The sequence below is a fragment of the Chiloscyllium plagiosum genome, unplaced genomic scaffold (assembly GCF_037043375.1).
Source record: "Chiloscyllium plagiosum isolate Xiang-an unplaced genomic scaffold, Cpla_swu_hap1 HiC_scaffold_14, whole genome shotgun sequence".
Taxonomy (NCBI): Eukaryota; Metazoa; Chordata; class Chondrichthyes; order Orectolobiformes; family Hemiscylliidae; genus Chiloscyllium; species Chiloscyllium plagiosum.
In genome coordinates this window covers 29,486,583-29,502,880 of record NW_028270152.1, presented here as the reverse complement: position 1 = coordinate 29,502,880, position 16,298 = coordinate 29,486,583, and the positions used below count along the sequence as shown (strand labels likewise).

At 40.1% G+C, this 16,298-nt stretch overlaps 1 protein-coding gene across 2 annotated transcripts in view; it reads left to right on the top strand.

Annotated features, from left to right (window-relative positions):
- The window catches only part of vgll4b (vestigial-like family member 4b), a 119,534-nt gene that overhangs the window by 1,504 nt on the left and 101,732 nt on the right, over nt 1-16,298 (top strand). The gene's annotated exons all lie outside the window — the stretch shown is intronic.

The window sequence follows — 16,298 nt, the reverse complement described above, 5'->3', positions numbered from 1 at the left end:
GGAGGTTGTTTTGCTTTCAATTCTAAACAAAATAAATCAGACCTGTGTGTCCAAGTGATTTTATTTTTTTGTGTGGGGTGGTGGTGTGGTTTGTTTTAGCCAGACCCTTGGTACTGTTTATTCTCGTTTCTAGAGGAAAGGGTATTGTGTAGAATCACCTCCTCTTTATTATTCAGAGACTTCTCAAGGACTTGTGTTGCATTTGGAAATAGGATACAATGAAATGATGTAATTTCTGTCCAATAGCCTGTCCGGCTCAATAGTCCTCAGCGCGCCTGTCAGTTTCGGAGAAGGGCGTTAAAGGTGGAGCATTCTGCGGTGGAAACAGATCCTGAGCCCTGACTGTTATACATTGAGATTTCAAATACCCCTGTGACCCCCAGAGGTTGGTTTGTTCGGCTGCTCCCGCTTGTATTTGACCTACCCACGCTGGCTGTCGCTGTGATAATCTTAGTTTACCCTCCTCCCCTCAGCGGGGCTATGGGTTTTCCAGTGTTTTCACTGTGACCCGACATTTTTTCTCTCTCTCTCTCTCATTGTGTAAATCCCTGCGGCTTGGAAAGCTCACACTTTGTGGGCAGGCGTGAAGCAGCTCAAGTTGCACCACTGGCATGGGAGCTCCTGTACAGAAACAGAAATTGCTAGAGAAACTCGACAAGTCCGGCAGTAACTGTGCAGAGAAAAGTTATCCCGCATAGGGTCCAGTGACCTTTTTTGTACTGGTCTGAGTAACATTTCGGTGCAGAGCATGCAGTGGATTAATTTTTTTTAAGGGGAGGATCATAGCTGAATCCTGAAATTAGATCAATTTCATCATCAGTTCCCCTTATTCTCTCCATTGTCGGGTGGTAGTGTTTAAAAATTGCTCCAGACCTAGTTATGCTTACCTTGCGGAAATAATACTTGATCTCAAAGGTATTCTTCTTAATTTTTATCGGACCAATCATTATCTGTTCAGCTTCAATGCGGCAAGGTCCCTTTCTCCACTTTCCTTTATTGAGATTGCCTTGGCGGGGTGCATGCAGTTTTCTTCAAGCCTCTTCAACACAGAGTGGAAGCTGAAGTTCTGTTTTCTACCGGGGTGGGGCAATGGAATTCAGAGGCCGCTCTGGTCATCTCTGTTTACTACCATCGATGTCATTGACCTGATCGATTACCTGTTAACATAGCAAGTCTTAGCTTCAGAAGTAAGCTACTTTGAACTTCTGATCAGGGTTTTAAAGCTTTTTTAAATGTAAAGATAATATTTGAAATATATACTTTTCAATGAAGACACCTAATCAGTGACTTACAAGAGGGCCAGCTCAGTCAGGGTATATAGTAAGAATTGTTACCATCACTGCCTGCTAACTTCAAGTGCACAGTTGTAAGGTTTGATCACTCTGACCAAACCTAGCAAACTGAGTGTTTGAAATTAACCCAGTTCATCTGTAAGAATGAACTATATCAGTTGCCAGCACGATCAAGCTTAAACCTGCTGGCAACTGACACCCACTTGAAGGACTTGTTGCATACATGCCAACTATGAGTGTTTTGGAGGCTATGCCAGTATTTGCTATTTAAACATGCCTTGAACAAAGCTCTCCCTCCTAGCACTAGCATTTGACTTTTTTTTCCACTCTCCTCCCCCCTCCCCTCAACTGCACTCTGATCCAAACCATTGCTGCCTTGCCTGGTGACGTGTTGGAGCAGACTGAATCTCCTCGTTCCCTCAAAATATTTAACAGCAGTGACCCTGATCATCATAGTAGAGGTGGAAATATTCACAAGAATAGCAGTTCTCTCCCACAGACAGTGATGTAACTCAAAGTATCTATGCCAGGAGCAACATCCAAAGAGACAGGGACCTTGAGTTGATTCATTTGCTACGGACAAATCAGATTGAGAGCTGAGGGTGGGTGGAGGGCAATGGATACCAGTGAGTTGGGGGAAAACTAAAATAAAGTGGTGTTAGCAGTTTTAAAGGAAGAAGAAGGTAAATGCTGAAGTTAACTGAGAGTCAGTGGGTAGATTGTATCAGTCCAAATGGGTAAGAAGGAGGAGTGGCAACTTTAACAGCAGAGGCAGGAGAATGCTAATTTCAATATCAGGTGTGAAAGGTGATGCTGCTTTGGGCCAGGGTGAAACGGTGTGACAGGTGAAATTGAGGTGGGTTGGAGGGAAACAAAAAACAGACAATAGATCTTTGGCAGGGTAGATAGTGAAGAGCATGGTGACAGACGTGGTTTGTTTACCCCAGATATAGGGAACTTTAGTTTGTAAAAATAAAAGGTATAATATCCTTTCTGCATTCTTTAACTTAGTGGAATATCATTTGTTCTATTACATCAAAATGTTCAACCAAAAAGAACTGTAGAAAGCTCCATTTCTCTCTGTTGCGACCCACTTGGTGCACAGATTCTCAAGCTCCATTTGTTCTAAAGTGATAATAAAATAATTAAAGCAAAAAACACCCTGATTAATCTGTTTGTATATTTTCTAACCAACCTGTTTGGATGTGTTATGAAACACTCTTGGAACAGGTGAGACTTGAACCTGGGCCTCCTGGCTTAGAAGTAGGGACACTGCTACTTCCAAATTATCTGAGTGAATTAATTGAATGCTCTGTCATGTTATGTATATTTTCAAATCAACTTGTTCAGAGATATTATTACACACCTTTGGAGCAGGTAGGACATGAACCTAGGCTGTTCTGGCTTAACAGTAGGGACACTGCCACTGCACCTCAAGAATCCTGATTTAGCTGTTTCTTTCTATATCGAGGAGAACTCTTATGCAGACTTTGATTTTTATCTGCTGCAACCAAGTTAACAGAAAACACCTGACCAGGTTTCTATACTTAACAAGAACCACTCATTATTACAAATAAGTGATTTCTGATCACAAGTAAACAGATATGAAATATTAACAATAGCTTTAGTAGTTAAAACTAACTCCCTTTTTTGAAACCCTTCCACACATATAGAAAGACACAAAACAAAAACATTGAACAACTTATTGTTGTCACGTGTACAGTACTGTGATACAGTGAAAAGTGTTGTTTTGCATGTTATGCAGACAGATTGTATTTTGCACTCTGTTCTGCTACCGTGGTGCACTTTGAATGATACAATGTTACAGCTGCAGTGAAGATGGCTGAGGGGGTGGTGGTGGTGTAGAGAGAGAGAGAGAGAGATCAGAATTTATATTAGAAAGTTGCTTTCAAAAGTCTGATACCAGCAGGGGAGATGCTGCTTTTGCTATTCGTATGTGCATTCAGGCACATACGAATTTATATCTTCTGCTCAAGGGAAGAGGGTTGAAGAGAGTATATCAGAGTGGGTGATGTCTGATTATGTTGGTTGCTTTCCTGAGGCAGTGAAAAGTATAGATGGAGTCAATAGATGAAAGGCTGGTTTGCATGTTGGACTGGGCTGTGTTCACGGCTCTCTCTGTAGTTTCTCGCGGTCTTGGGTAGAGCAGTTGCAATATCACTCTGTGTTGCATCTGGATAGGATGCTTTCTATGGTGCCTCTATAAAGGTTGCTAAGAGTCATTGTGGGCATGCTGAATTTCCTTAGCTTCCTGAGGAAGTAGAGGAGTTGTTGTGCTTTCTTGACTGTCCTGTTGATGTGGGTGGACCAGGAAGATACTTGGTGATCACTCCCAGGAACTTGATGCTGTTGACCATCGCCACCTCCACTCCACTTCCTGAAACTCCTTCAATTTGCAGATGTTAGAGAGATCTTTGCCACTAAGCACTCAATCTCGTTTCTCTATTCTGTCTCAGCGTCATTTGAGATCTGACTTGGAGTAGTGGTGTCATCAGCAAATTTATAAATGGAGTCGTGGGAGAATTTGGTCACACAGTGATCAGTGTATAAGGAGTATAATAAGGGGCTGTGGGGCATCGATGTTGAGGATTATGATGGAGGAGGTGTTGTCACCTGTTTTTACTGATTGCGATCTATGGGTCAGGAAGCTGAGGATCCAGTTACAGATGGGGAGCCAAGGTCTCAGAGTTTAAAGATGTTTGTTTGAAATTATGGTGCTGAAGGCTAAGCTATAGCCAATAAATAGGAGCCTGACATAGGTATCTTTGTTATCCAGATGTTCCAGGGGTGAGTGTAGGACCAGGGAGGTGGCACCTGCCGTGGACTTATTGTGCTGGTAGGTGAATTGCAGATGATCAAGGCAGCTTGGTGGGCTAATGTGAGCCATGACTAACCTCTCAAGGCATTTCATAATTCTGAGGTCGGAGCCATTGGGTGGTAGTCATTGAGGCACGCTGCATGATTTTTCTTTGGCACCAGGATGCTGGTGATCTTCTTGAAGCAGGTGGAAACTTCAGATCATAAAACATTGGTTTTATGGGAGCAGTACTTGGGTTTTGTACTACCAAACAACTGTGCAAACTCCACACATTCTCCCTGTGTCTGTGTGGGTTTCTACCGGATGCTCTGATTTTCTCCCACAGTCCAAAGATGAGCAGGTTGTGGTTTGGCCATGCTAAATTATCCATATTGTCTAGGGATTTGCAGGTTAGGTAGATTAGCCATGGGAAATGTGGGGTTATGAGGATAGAGTAGGGGGCTGGGTCTGTATGGGATGCTCTTCAGAGGGTTGGTGCAGACTCAATGGGCCACTTAGCCTCTTTCTGCACTGGAGGGATTCTGTGATCTGACTGTGTTTGCAGCTGTGAACTTAATTTGTTGTTAATAGGTATTCATTTTGCATGTACAAGTTGATAGTTAGGTAGAATAGACTTAGTACCTTTAGTGTGGTGCCATGGAAGTTCTACATGATCTTGTTTGTCCTGTCTGCATGCACACTTCAGTAGGGATTCCTATATATTAAACCCCATTCCAATCTGTCGTGTCCTTATGTCCTTATGGCCTTGAAATAGTGAAACCAATTCTATATTTTTTCTGTTGTGCCGCTTTCTGTATAACAACTACCAGGACTCACTTGGATTGATTGGTGTGAAATCCTGTTTTAGTGATTGCACAAGCCATGAGCTTTTGTAATGTAAAAGCTATGCTGGGTTTCACCATTCTGATGTCAAATGTTTAATTGAGAATAAATGTCAAGATTGATTTTCTCCATTTTTCTTCAGTAAAACCACCTTCCTTAAAGCAACATTTCATTTCTGTACCTAATATTATGCTATTTGCATCATTTGGACTAGAATTCAGATGGTTTCAATGTGACAGAGACAGTAAGGTGGACAAAGAAACAATGGTCATGGTGTGAATAGGTTATGCAGGTTGTGTAAATAGCTGAAGATAAAACTACTCTCTCAATATATTTAAGATGAGATTCCCATTAATGCAATAATTTATAGATGTTGGAGCTTTTATTTATTAAGGCCATTTAATATGCGTTTACAAGGAACATCTAGATGTTAATTTTGCTTAAACATTTTGTCAATGAATTTTTTGACAATGAAGAAACAAGAAAAGCAGCTTGAGTCTTTCTTGAGTACATTGGACTGGTTGTTCTAATGTCTGAGCAGTCTTGATGAAGAGCTTATGCTCGAAACATTGATTCTCCTGCTCCTTAGATGCTGCCTGACCGGCTGTGCTTTTTCAGCATCTGCAGTCCTCACTTTCTCCCTGTTCTAATGTCTGGACTGATATCAGCATATCATATTTTTACCTTGTTTGTCAGACCCTGATTGTAAATCCCTCACATGGTGCACTCTGACATTTACATTGCTCTTCTGTGCAGTCCTTTTCAAAATATTGAGCCACTTCCATTATAGAAAGGAGAAGACAACAGGTTGGTTTTGGTGAACCTAAGAATTCCTATTGAGACAGTTCTGCAAGTCAGTATGCAATGTCATAATAGTTTTGTGTACTGTGACATATGGATATGGTCTCTTGGCATGCAGTGGTCTTAGTGCAGTTCATCTAATAGCAGATGGATAATGGAGACGCCTGAGTCTGTGCTACAAAGGCATTGCAGTTTGTATTCGGGAATTGCTGGGGAGTCAACAGATTATCAGCAGAGCTCAAAGTTTAAAAGAAAGGAGAAAAAGTGATCAGAAATGGGATGCATCATGTTTGTTCTTATCAGCAGATATTGGAGTGGCACGGTGGCTCAGTGGTTAGCACTGCTGCCTCACAGCACCAGGGTCCCAGGTTCGATTCCAGCCTTGGGTGATGTCTATGTGGAGTTTGCACATTCTCCCCGTGTCTGCATGGGTTTCCTTTGGGTGCTCCGGTTTCCTCCCACAGTCCAAAGATGTACAGATCAGGTGAATTGACTATGCTAAATTGCCCACAGTGTTAGGTGTGTTAGTCAGAGGGAAATGAGTCTGGGTGGTTTACTCTTCAGAGGGTCGGTGTGGACTGGTTGGGCCAACGGGCCTGTTTCCACACTGTAGATCCAGCTCATTAAAATGTTCTTCCTTGCACATTTGGGAATGTTGAATAATCTCTTCCATTCATCTAGTAAAGGCAGATTTGGCAGTCACAAAAGAAGGGATACCGGATTCGCCTCAACTTCAATTCCCAGGATTTCCTCCACCTCGTTCACTATGGCAACCCAGTACCTAGAAATGTTATGACACAACCACAGACAATATGTGAGAGTGCCAGTACTTGTTTTACACTTAGGGCACCCTGTAGATGCTCCTTTTCATTTTGCTAATCACTCTGGGGCCATCTGGGCTCTGTGGAGAATCTTTAATTGCATAGCCTATGCTTTATTGCGTGTTAAGATCTTATTCACATTCTCCCATATGTGCTTCCATGTTTCAGATGAAATTTCTACTACTAGTTCCTGACCCCAGACTCCGTGGAGCCTTTCCATATCTTCCAAGGCTCCCCCTCTCTAAATGATATCAAGTACTGACCGAGAGAGTGTCCACACACTCGAGCACTCTTCCCTCCATGTCAGACTTGTAGGGCTGAGGTAAAAGCGTGGTCCTTCTCTGTTTATAATCCCTAATCTGAAAATAACGGAAGAGGTCCCTGGGTAGCCCATATTTGTGACTTAACTGGTCATAAGACATCAAGATCTCTCCCTCAAGTAAGTCTCCCAAACAGGAGACTCCCTTAACCTCCCATGCTTTAAAGCTGGAATCCATTGACCCCGGCCTGAATCCTGGGGATTCAACTAAGGGGGTAAACAGTGAGGTCTTATGCAGCAGGGCAAGGGTAACCTGCACCATCCTCCACACTTTGACCATGTTTATAATAATCAGACTTCTACAATGCTCAGATTTCATCCTATCCATAAACAGCAAACTAAGGAGGGGACGCCTTGCCTGGACAGCCTCCATGTCAAGCCATATCAACCTTGGATCCGTATGTAGGTTTGCTCGCTGAGCTGGAAGGTTCATTTCCAGACGTTTCATCACTCTACTAAGTATCATCTTCAGTGGGCCTCCGGGCGAAGCACTGTTGATAATTCCTGCTGTCTATTTTATATGTTTGGGTTTCTTTGGGTTGGTGATGTCAAAGAAACCCAAACATATAAATAGAAAGCAGGAATTATCAACAGTGCTTTGTCTAGAGGCCCACTGAGGATGTTACCTAGTATGGTGATGAAACGTCTGGAAATGAACCTTCCAGCTCAGCGAGCAAACCTACATACAAAACCTCAACCTGAGTTACAAATTTTTGCAAAACTTGCTAAGACCTTGGATCCTTCCACACCTAGTCACTCACATAGGGCAATAAGACACTTATTTGGTATCGCTTACAATCTGGGAGCCAACCATTGAGCCTCCACAGCACTTGTCTGGGCAATAGCAACGGGAGCATTCTCGTGGGATAAAGTAACCAAAGAAGAACATTCATTTTAATCAGGGCTTTTTGGCCTAACTGTGAAATTGGTAACCCCTCCCAATGCTGAAGATCTTGTTTTATCCTATCAAACAATTGCACAAAGTTAACTCTGTACAGCTGGTGGAAAGCAGGGGTAATAAAAATACACATAAAGAAAACCTTTTTGTGACCACCAGAAAGGGATCCTCCAGATGAGGCACTCCTGCCAAGACCCCAAGGGCATGACTTCCGATTTTGTAAAATTATTTTATACCCGAGAATATGCCGAAGAAGTTAATTTTTTGTATTAACCGGGCTACAGACGTTTTCTGGGTTAGCCAGATAAAGAAGAACATCATCAGCGTAAAGAGTAATTTTGTGCTATCCTATTCCTACCTTTTGGGGCAACTATTTTAGTGTCCTTCTGAATAGCCTCTGTCAGCGGTTTGATTACTAAGGTGAATAGCAGCAGCAAGAGATGACACCCTTATCAGCTGCCTCTCCCAATGCTAAAATTATCTGATTTTACGCGATTCGTGAGGGCTGCCGCTATAGGGTCACTTTACAGTACTGCCACTGAAAGCCAAAACGTTCCAGGACACCAAAAATATACAGCTACTCCACCCAGTCAAACACCTTTTCCGTGTCCAAGGAAACCACCAAGCCCGGAATTGTCACCATTCATATCTTTATGTCTCTATCACTCCTATAATTGTGGAGGATCGTCTCTGATTCCCTTGAGATATTGAACGAAACCAAAGTAGAGGTGTCGGGTCAGTTGTGTACTGTAGCATTTACGATTTACAGGGCCTTCAAGTACCTAGCCTGGCTGGGCTTTTCATCTGATATTGGACACGCTGGTCTGACATTAATATTGAAACCCTTGAATGCACTAACTAAGCCGGTGATGTCATTCAATCCAGTGTATAATTTCTATTCAGTTTTGTGTTTTGTATTGTTCTGTATTGCATATACATGTCTACATTTTGTTTTGGTTTGTTTTTGTTTTGGGAAAAGTATTTCTGCATGGAAATGTTGTATGATAACATCAGGGACTTGTTTTGTTTTAATAAGATTGGTACTTCCTCCAGCTGATGCTGCAACAATTAAGTCCTGAAGGCTTTTGAGCATGTCTTTTTTTTTTAAAAGTGAAAAATATTTTGGTTATCTCATTGCTCAGTCTTGGATTGACTGGAAAATTGTCCAGATTTGTTTGGGTTACAAATATTTGAAAAGACAAATGTGCAATTTTTGATCTGTTTGCCCACCTACCAGAAATAATATCCATATTACACTAATTTCTGTAGTCATATTCAATAAGATCATTTGGTTTAATTGTAAGTGGAGACATTTAATCTTTTCACTATGACAAGCATTTGAAGTATTTGTGAATTTATAAGACCTAATCAGTGTTAATACTTGGAGATTGAACAATCAGAGTGAACTTCTATCACCATCTCAATGCAGACTGAGATTAGAGGGTAGCAAATCTGCATTGTTATTGGTAATGTCACCACGCCTTTCCAACATTATCTTATGTTTTCTTTTAATTACCATATTTCCAAAGAGAGCTTTATTTATTATCATAGCTTACTTGTTACAGTAGTTACTCATGCTGTTTCAACTGATGCTCTTGCTTTAAGAATAACCTTATCCTTAACCTCTGGTACTTCATATTACACTGAAGTGCTTGACACTTAATTGAGACAGCTATTGTTCATTTTTGCCATTTACAAATCTTGAAACAAGCCCTTAAAAATAGAAAATACTGGAAATACTAAGAAGGTCAAGCGGCATTCATGGAGTGAGTAAGCAATGTAATATTTTGGAGCATTAGCTTTTTATCACAGCAACAAAACCAGATGCAACCGATTTTAAGCAAGTACAAAAGGCAGGGAATGTGCAGGAGGATGAAAGAATAAAGAGTATGCAATAAAGCAGAATGCAAAGATGATTAAATAGCAAAAGGGATGAAACTGTCAAATAAAGAGATGACTTGTGTGCCTCGAGAGATTTGCATGTGAGAAGCAAAATTAGACAAAGTTGTCTGGAAAAAATGGAATCATGACTATGATGAGAAATTGTTGGATTTGTAAAATGTCAAACTGATAGATGAGGTGCTACTCCGTATATTTCCAATGAAGTTCAGTGGAACACTATAGGAAGCCAAGGATGGAGAGGTTAGGGTGGAAGTGGCGTTAAGATTTGACAGGCAACTGACCACTCCGATGCACACTTGCAGACTGAATAGAGACAAAGCAATCGAGTAAGCTGCTTCATCCACTCAGTCAGGAATTTGTTCCCACTTAGAGCTGTAAGAAAATCTTTGGTTCTGTTTGTCTTTTTTAGATCCCGCAGGAAGCTCTTCTGCAATAATTCCTCCATTCTGCAGACAGTTATGCCATTCCAACGACAAGGCCTGAAAACTGTCAAAGTAAAGCCATAAGGCGTAGGAGCAGAAGTAGGCCATTCAGCCCATTGTGTCTGCACCATCATTCAGTGAGATCATGGCTGATCTGATGATCTTCCACTCCACTTCCCTGCCTTTTCCTCATAACCCTGATTCCCTTACTGATTAAAACTTTACCATTTGAATATACTTAATGACAGCCTCAATAGCCCTCTATGTGAACGAATTCCTCCTCATTGTTGTTATAAATTTATAACTCCTTACTCTGAGTTACACCCTCTGCTTCTAAGTTTCCAAAAGGGAAAAAAACCTCCTGGCACCTACTTTGTCAAGCCCCCTAAGGGTCATGTATGTTTTAATACGGTCATCTCTCATTCTTCTAAACTTCAATGAGTGTGGGCCAAAATACTCCACCTGTCCTCCTTCATATTGGGATTGACCAAGTGAATGTTCCGTGGACTGCTTCTGTTGCGAGTTTATCTTTCCTTAGGTCAAGAGACCAAACTGTCCACAGTGTTGTATGTGTAGTCTAATTAGTGCCTTGTATAAATTTAGCAAGATTTTTTCTAATTTTATACTCTATCCCCTTTGATTTAAAGACCAACATTTCATGTGTCTTCCCTATTATGCAAGTTTATTTTGTGATTTATGCACACCAACCCCCAAATTTTCTCTGCTGCAGCTTCTGGCAGTATTTCTCTTAGTAGCATTCAAATACTTTTCTTCCTGTCCGTGTATAATCTCGTCATCCCACATTATATTCCATCTGTCTGTCCAATCATTCAAACTGTCCGTTTCTACCTGCGGACTCTGTGTCATCCTCTGTATTTTCTTTCCCTTCTATTTTCATATTATCCCCAAACTTGGTGATAGTACATTCACCCCCATCATCATTCATATATATTGTAAATAATTGTGGCCCCAGCACTAATTTCTGATGCACTCCACTGGTACAGGCTGTCATCCTCAAAATTCCTTCCTTATCCTAACTCTTCTGTTTGTTAGCTAATTGTCTACTCCTGCGATCATGCGAACACACACCCACACACCGCGGTCAGAAGTCACACGCCGTCAGGTTATAGTCCTATAGGTTTATTTCAACTGAACCTGTTGAACTATACTGGTGTTGTCTGACCTCTGACCTTGTCTACCCCAGTCGAATACCAGCACCTCTACATCACAACACCGTGAGGCTTTAACATATTAAGTAGCCTTAGTGGTATCTTTACAAACAGCTTCGGAAATCCAAATATCTTAGTTCAACTAATTCCCATTTATGTATCCTACTTGTCTCCTCAAGGAATTTGAATAAATTTGTTGGGCAAGATTTCCACTTCATGAAGCTGTGATGACTTTGCTCAATTAAATTTTGTGTTTCTCAGTGTTTTTCTATTACTTCCGTTGGAACAGACTCTAACATTTTCCCACTGACTAAAGTTAAACAAACTTTTGTGGTTTTTCCCCTGCTGGTAATTTAAAACTAATTGAATACTTCAAAGGGTTTTTCAATTTGTGGTAGTTCTGTAGGTTTTCCTTTCCATTGTATCTATGTTTCAACTTGATACCATGGGTTGAACACCATATTAGTTAAGCACAAGAGTGTAACTGTGCTTCTAAATGGCAACATGTTCTGTCACCAAACACTATTTTTGAAGGTATTTTTGAAACATCTTCTTGAATCTAATTCTTGGAAAAAATTTGTCACAGGAGCTTTACTTATCAACACCAAAGGAAAATGTGATCATCTGTTAGTCACCTGCAGTGAGATGAGGTATGCAGTTTCCATCCCAAACCATTTGACTCAATTATGCTGCATATGTTCTCACCCGTAACAGTGAGTTTTAGCAGCATTAGATGATTTGGGTCATTACCACCTACACAGGCAGTCTCTGTCCTCTTTTTTTTTTTTTCCATTTCTCTCATCCAAGCCACATTTAGCCCATTTTACTGTCATCATCATTGTGAATTAAACTTAAAACGTTTCTTTAATACCTGGTTTAAAAAGAACTTTTGTGATTTTCTACAGCCCTCCTGCTGAATTCATGATTTTGTTAATCATGCCTGGGTTCCGCATGCTGTCTTGGCCAGCCTTCCCATGATTCTTTTTGCTGTGCCATAGCCATCGGTGGTTCTGTCCTAACTCTCTTCCATTACAATGTCTCTAAAGCATTAAATTGGTGGCTTAACTGTCAAGAAAATAATTTGGAAAGGAAACTGGACTGTGTTGTAGCTAACCACTTTCTCATTAATTTTCTACCATCTTGTCTTTTTTTGTAATGCTTGAAGACATTGACTTCTACCTGATTTCTTGGCCATGGAGTTAAATGTATTTAAGTCTGCGAATATTGAAGCTGTTTAACAGTTGGTGGGAAAGTGAAAACTCAATTAACTTACGAGCTTTGAACCTTCCTGACTTATATTACATAGCTGCAAAATGAGTAAACTCAGTGAATGCATAAATCACTTTTTTGTTATCTTTTTATCTCAACTGTTAAACTTTAGCTTGTGACTATAGTATTATGGGACACATGGTCTGTATCAATTAAGTACTGGTTTAATTCTACACTCTAAGGGGCTGCACCACCATGATACATGGGATCTTGTGAGGATCCCAATTCGCTGTCAGTTTCTGGGGAAAATTCTGGGTGAGCAGCATTTAGTTATGAAAATTACTTGCCATTTTAATTTTTAAACAAACATTAATCTAGGTATTTACCTACACTTCACCCTGCTCCCTTACTGATCGTTTCAAATGGTAGAAATCCATGTTAATTTTCTATCCAGTATTCTACATGTTGCTTTTGGAAAGTTTAAGTTGTAGCAGTAATTTTCTGACAAGTGGTTGAAAAAGCCACCATACCGACAATACGTTCAGGGATAGTTAAAAGATAATGAATAAATAATACATAAATCTGATGGTGACAATTCTAATGCCTGTGGCTTAGAATATAATGGCATGATTAAACAAGATGTTGAACATAAATATGCATTTAAGCTCTTATGTTGTATGATGTTTGTGTTTTAAAAAGGATGACATGTTGATTTATGTTTCCATATTGTAAAATTGAACCAATCTATTGGAAATGATTTATTTGTGAAATTTTACTGCAGTTGCTTCTGTTGACTCATGCATATCATTTTAATAGAATTGTAGTATCATAAAATTCTATATTGATGCAATTACTCCCTCAATCTCTCGGTGTATTTAGTTACAAGCTAATGGAAATTAGACTATAAGTAATATATCACCCAAGATTTCAAGCAAACAGTTGTATTTTTGCCTTTTGGTCCGGTGATTCTTATAGGGGCTGATTGCACAGTCAACATTTTGTGATCTCTGTACTGTAATTTTCTAAGACATTTGGTCACGGAACAAATTGTCATAGTCGCTAAACAGATAGTACTAAATAGCATTTAAGGTCATTGCAATTTTTATTTTAATATGTTTCCCTGATTTGTAAAAACTTACCAGTTTCTGTTCTACCATTCAGAAAGGGGAAGAATTTAACTTTTAAATAGCCTTGTGACTTTCCCTGATTTTTGTCAACACAAGTACTGAAACTCTGCTAAAGTATTGTTTGTATTGTCATAATCTCAAAATTTAATTTAAATGAAATTTAAAAATGCTAGATTAACATTAATCAATCACGAATTGGTGTATTTTTTAATCAGATTAGATTCCCTATTGTAAGGAAACAGGCCCTTCGGCCCAACAAGTCCACACCGACCCTCCGAAGAGCAACCCACCCAGACCCATTCTCTTACCCTATTTTTACTTCTGACTAATGCACCTAAAACTTTGGGCAATTTAGCATGATCAATTCACCTGACTGCACATCTTTGGATTGTGGGAGGAAACCAGAGCACCTCGAGGAAACCCACACAGATACGGGGAGAACCTGCAAAATCCACAGAGACAGTCGCCTGAGGCGGGATTTGAACCCAGGTCCCTGGCGCTGTGAGGTAGCAGTGCTAACCACTGAGCCACCATGCCGCCCCATCTATTCAACTTATTCAATGCATTCTCACAAATATGAATCAAATGTTTGGTGGTCCCAGTTAATGTACCAACCTTCATGTAAGTTTGAGAAATCCCAATGTTGCTGAACATTGATAAGGCATCTTAATTAAAAAAACATTTAGTTGACTCATGTTTTCTAATCCAAGTCGTGGACATTAAATGCAATACTATTCAATTTTGGCTCGATGTGTGGCATTCAAGACGATGAGCACTAAATCAGGAAGAATTGCATTTTTCTTTTTGTTTGCTACTGAATTTTGGATATAAGGCCTTTGGTAAGATTGCATATATAATTCTTTGGCTGTGAGACTGAAGCTACATTGGGATTTGTAATCAATTAGGTAAATTGATAAATCAAATGGTTATTCTTAACAGCTTTTATTGTGCTGTATTTTAGAGTATTTTGCAGTTGTGGGGAAAGCATTAATTGCCTTTGTGCAGTCTGCTTAATATCCTTTGTGCATTGCGGAGTTGCTTCCAAATGTAATTGTTGGTTCCTGATGTTATCAAATAACCTCTTTTATTCACTTTTTGAATTCAACACGCCAACCTCTGTTAAATATTTGTGCCAATGCAGTTAGAAAAAAATCAAAATGTACATGGAGTTATTGCAAAATTTCATTTGCAATTTTACACTTCTGGTCAGAACATTGTCAATGATAAAAATGTACTCTGGTGACCCGTGCTGCATTCAGTCTATTGTTACAACATAGGGTAAACCCTCCTGCTAATTTAAACCTGTAAAACAGAAAAGATTTACCCTGTGCAGTAATCTGTGAAAATTCAAGAGGTCAAGAATTATCCGAAAGGTCACTATTTAAAGTAAAATTTAACAACTTTATTTCTTAAAGTATAACAGAGAATAATTAGCTAACAACTATTTACAACTCCTTTCTCTAACCTATCTTTTACCTTTTCCTTCTACAGTAGGGGTGGCACGGTGGCTCCCAGTAGCACTGCTGCCTCACAGCACCAGGGTTCGATTCCAGCCTCGGGCGACTGTCTGTGTGGAGTTTGCACATTCTCCCCGTGTCTGCTTGGGTTTCTTCCGGGTGTTCCGGTTTCCTCCCACAGTCCAAAGATGTGCAGGTCAGGTGAATTGGCCATGCTAAATTGCCCATAGGCTTAGGTGCATTAGTCAGAGGGAAACGCGTCTGGGTGGTTTACTCTTCGGAGAGTCGGTGTGGACTGGTTGGGCCGAAGGGCCTGTTTCCACATTGTAGGGAATCTAATCTAAATACTAGTCCAATTAACCCCCCATTGAGATTTATCAAAAATTCAAATTTCAAAACCAGCCAGCTATTGAGTCTTCTCTTTGGATCTTCCTCTGTCTTTTTTTTTCTTCTTCTTTAGGATTTGTGTTTCGCAGATCACTGAAAGATTCCTTTCAGAGCGCGAATTTTTTGGGCAGTTTATACATGCTGATGGTTTGGCAGTTCTTCTCCAACTGTTCAATTTTTCCTAGTATTATGCCCTCAAAGCCACATTATGTCATTGGCTTTTAATATTGTCAATAAACTAATTTCAAACTTGATTGGAGTTTGGTATTTTCCAGGGTGTAATTTAAACTGATTGGCCTAATTCAATTTTTTTTTTGTCTCCAGGCAGCCAGCTACACTAGCTGCGGGACCAAAAGGTTAAATTGTATCTTGTTCAGAACACTTGGTGCTGTCAGGTAGTTCTGCCAGCTTTTAACTTTCTTGAAGGTACAGTACACCCACATCTTCATAACACTATTTATATCTTTAATCAAGATGAGTTAAATCAAGAGCTGCATTTGCAGTTTATTCCGAATGGGCACCCCAAGGACCACTTTCTCCTATTTAATTTGCAGAATTTGATTGCTGATGGAACTTTTGTAAATTGAAGAAGAATTTGGCTTTTTTTAAAACCCTGCTGGGTGCTGTTCTCCAATATCATGTTATTCTGAAGTAATAATGACTTATTTAAAATTCATTTGTGGGATGTGGGAATCATCAGCTAGGCCAGCATTTATTGCCCATCCTTAATTGGCCAGAGGGCAGTTAAGAGTCAACCACATTGCTGTGGGTTTGGAGTCACAGGTAGGCCTGACCAAGTAAGGATGGCAGATTTCCTTCCCTAAAGTGCATTA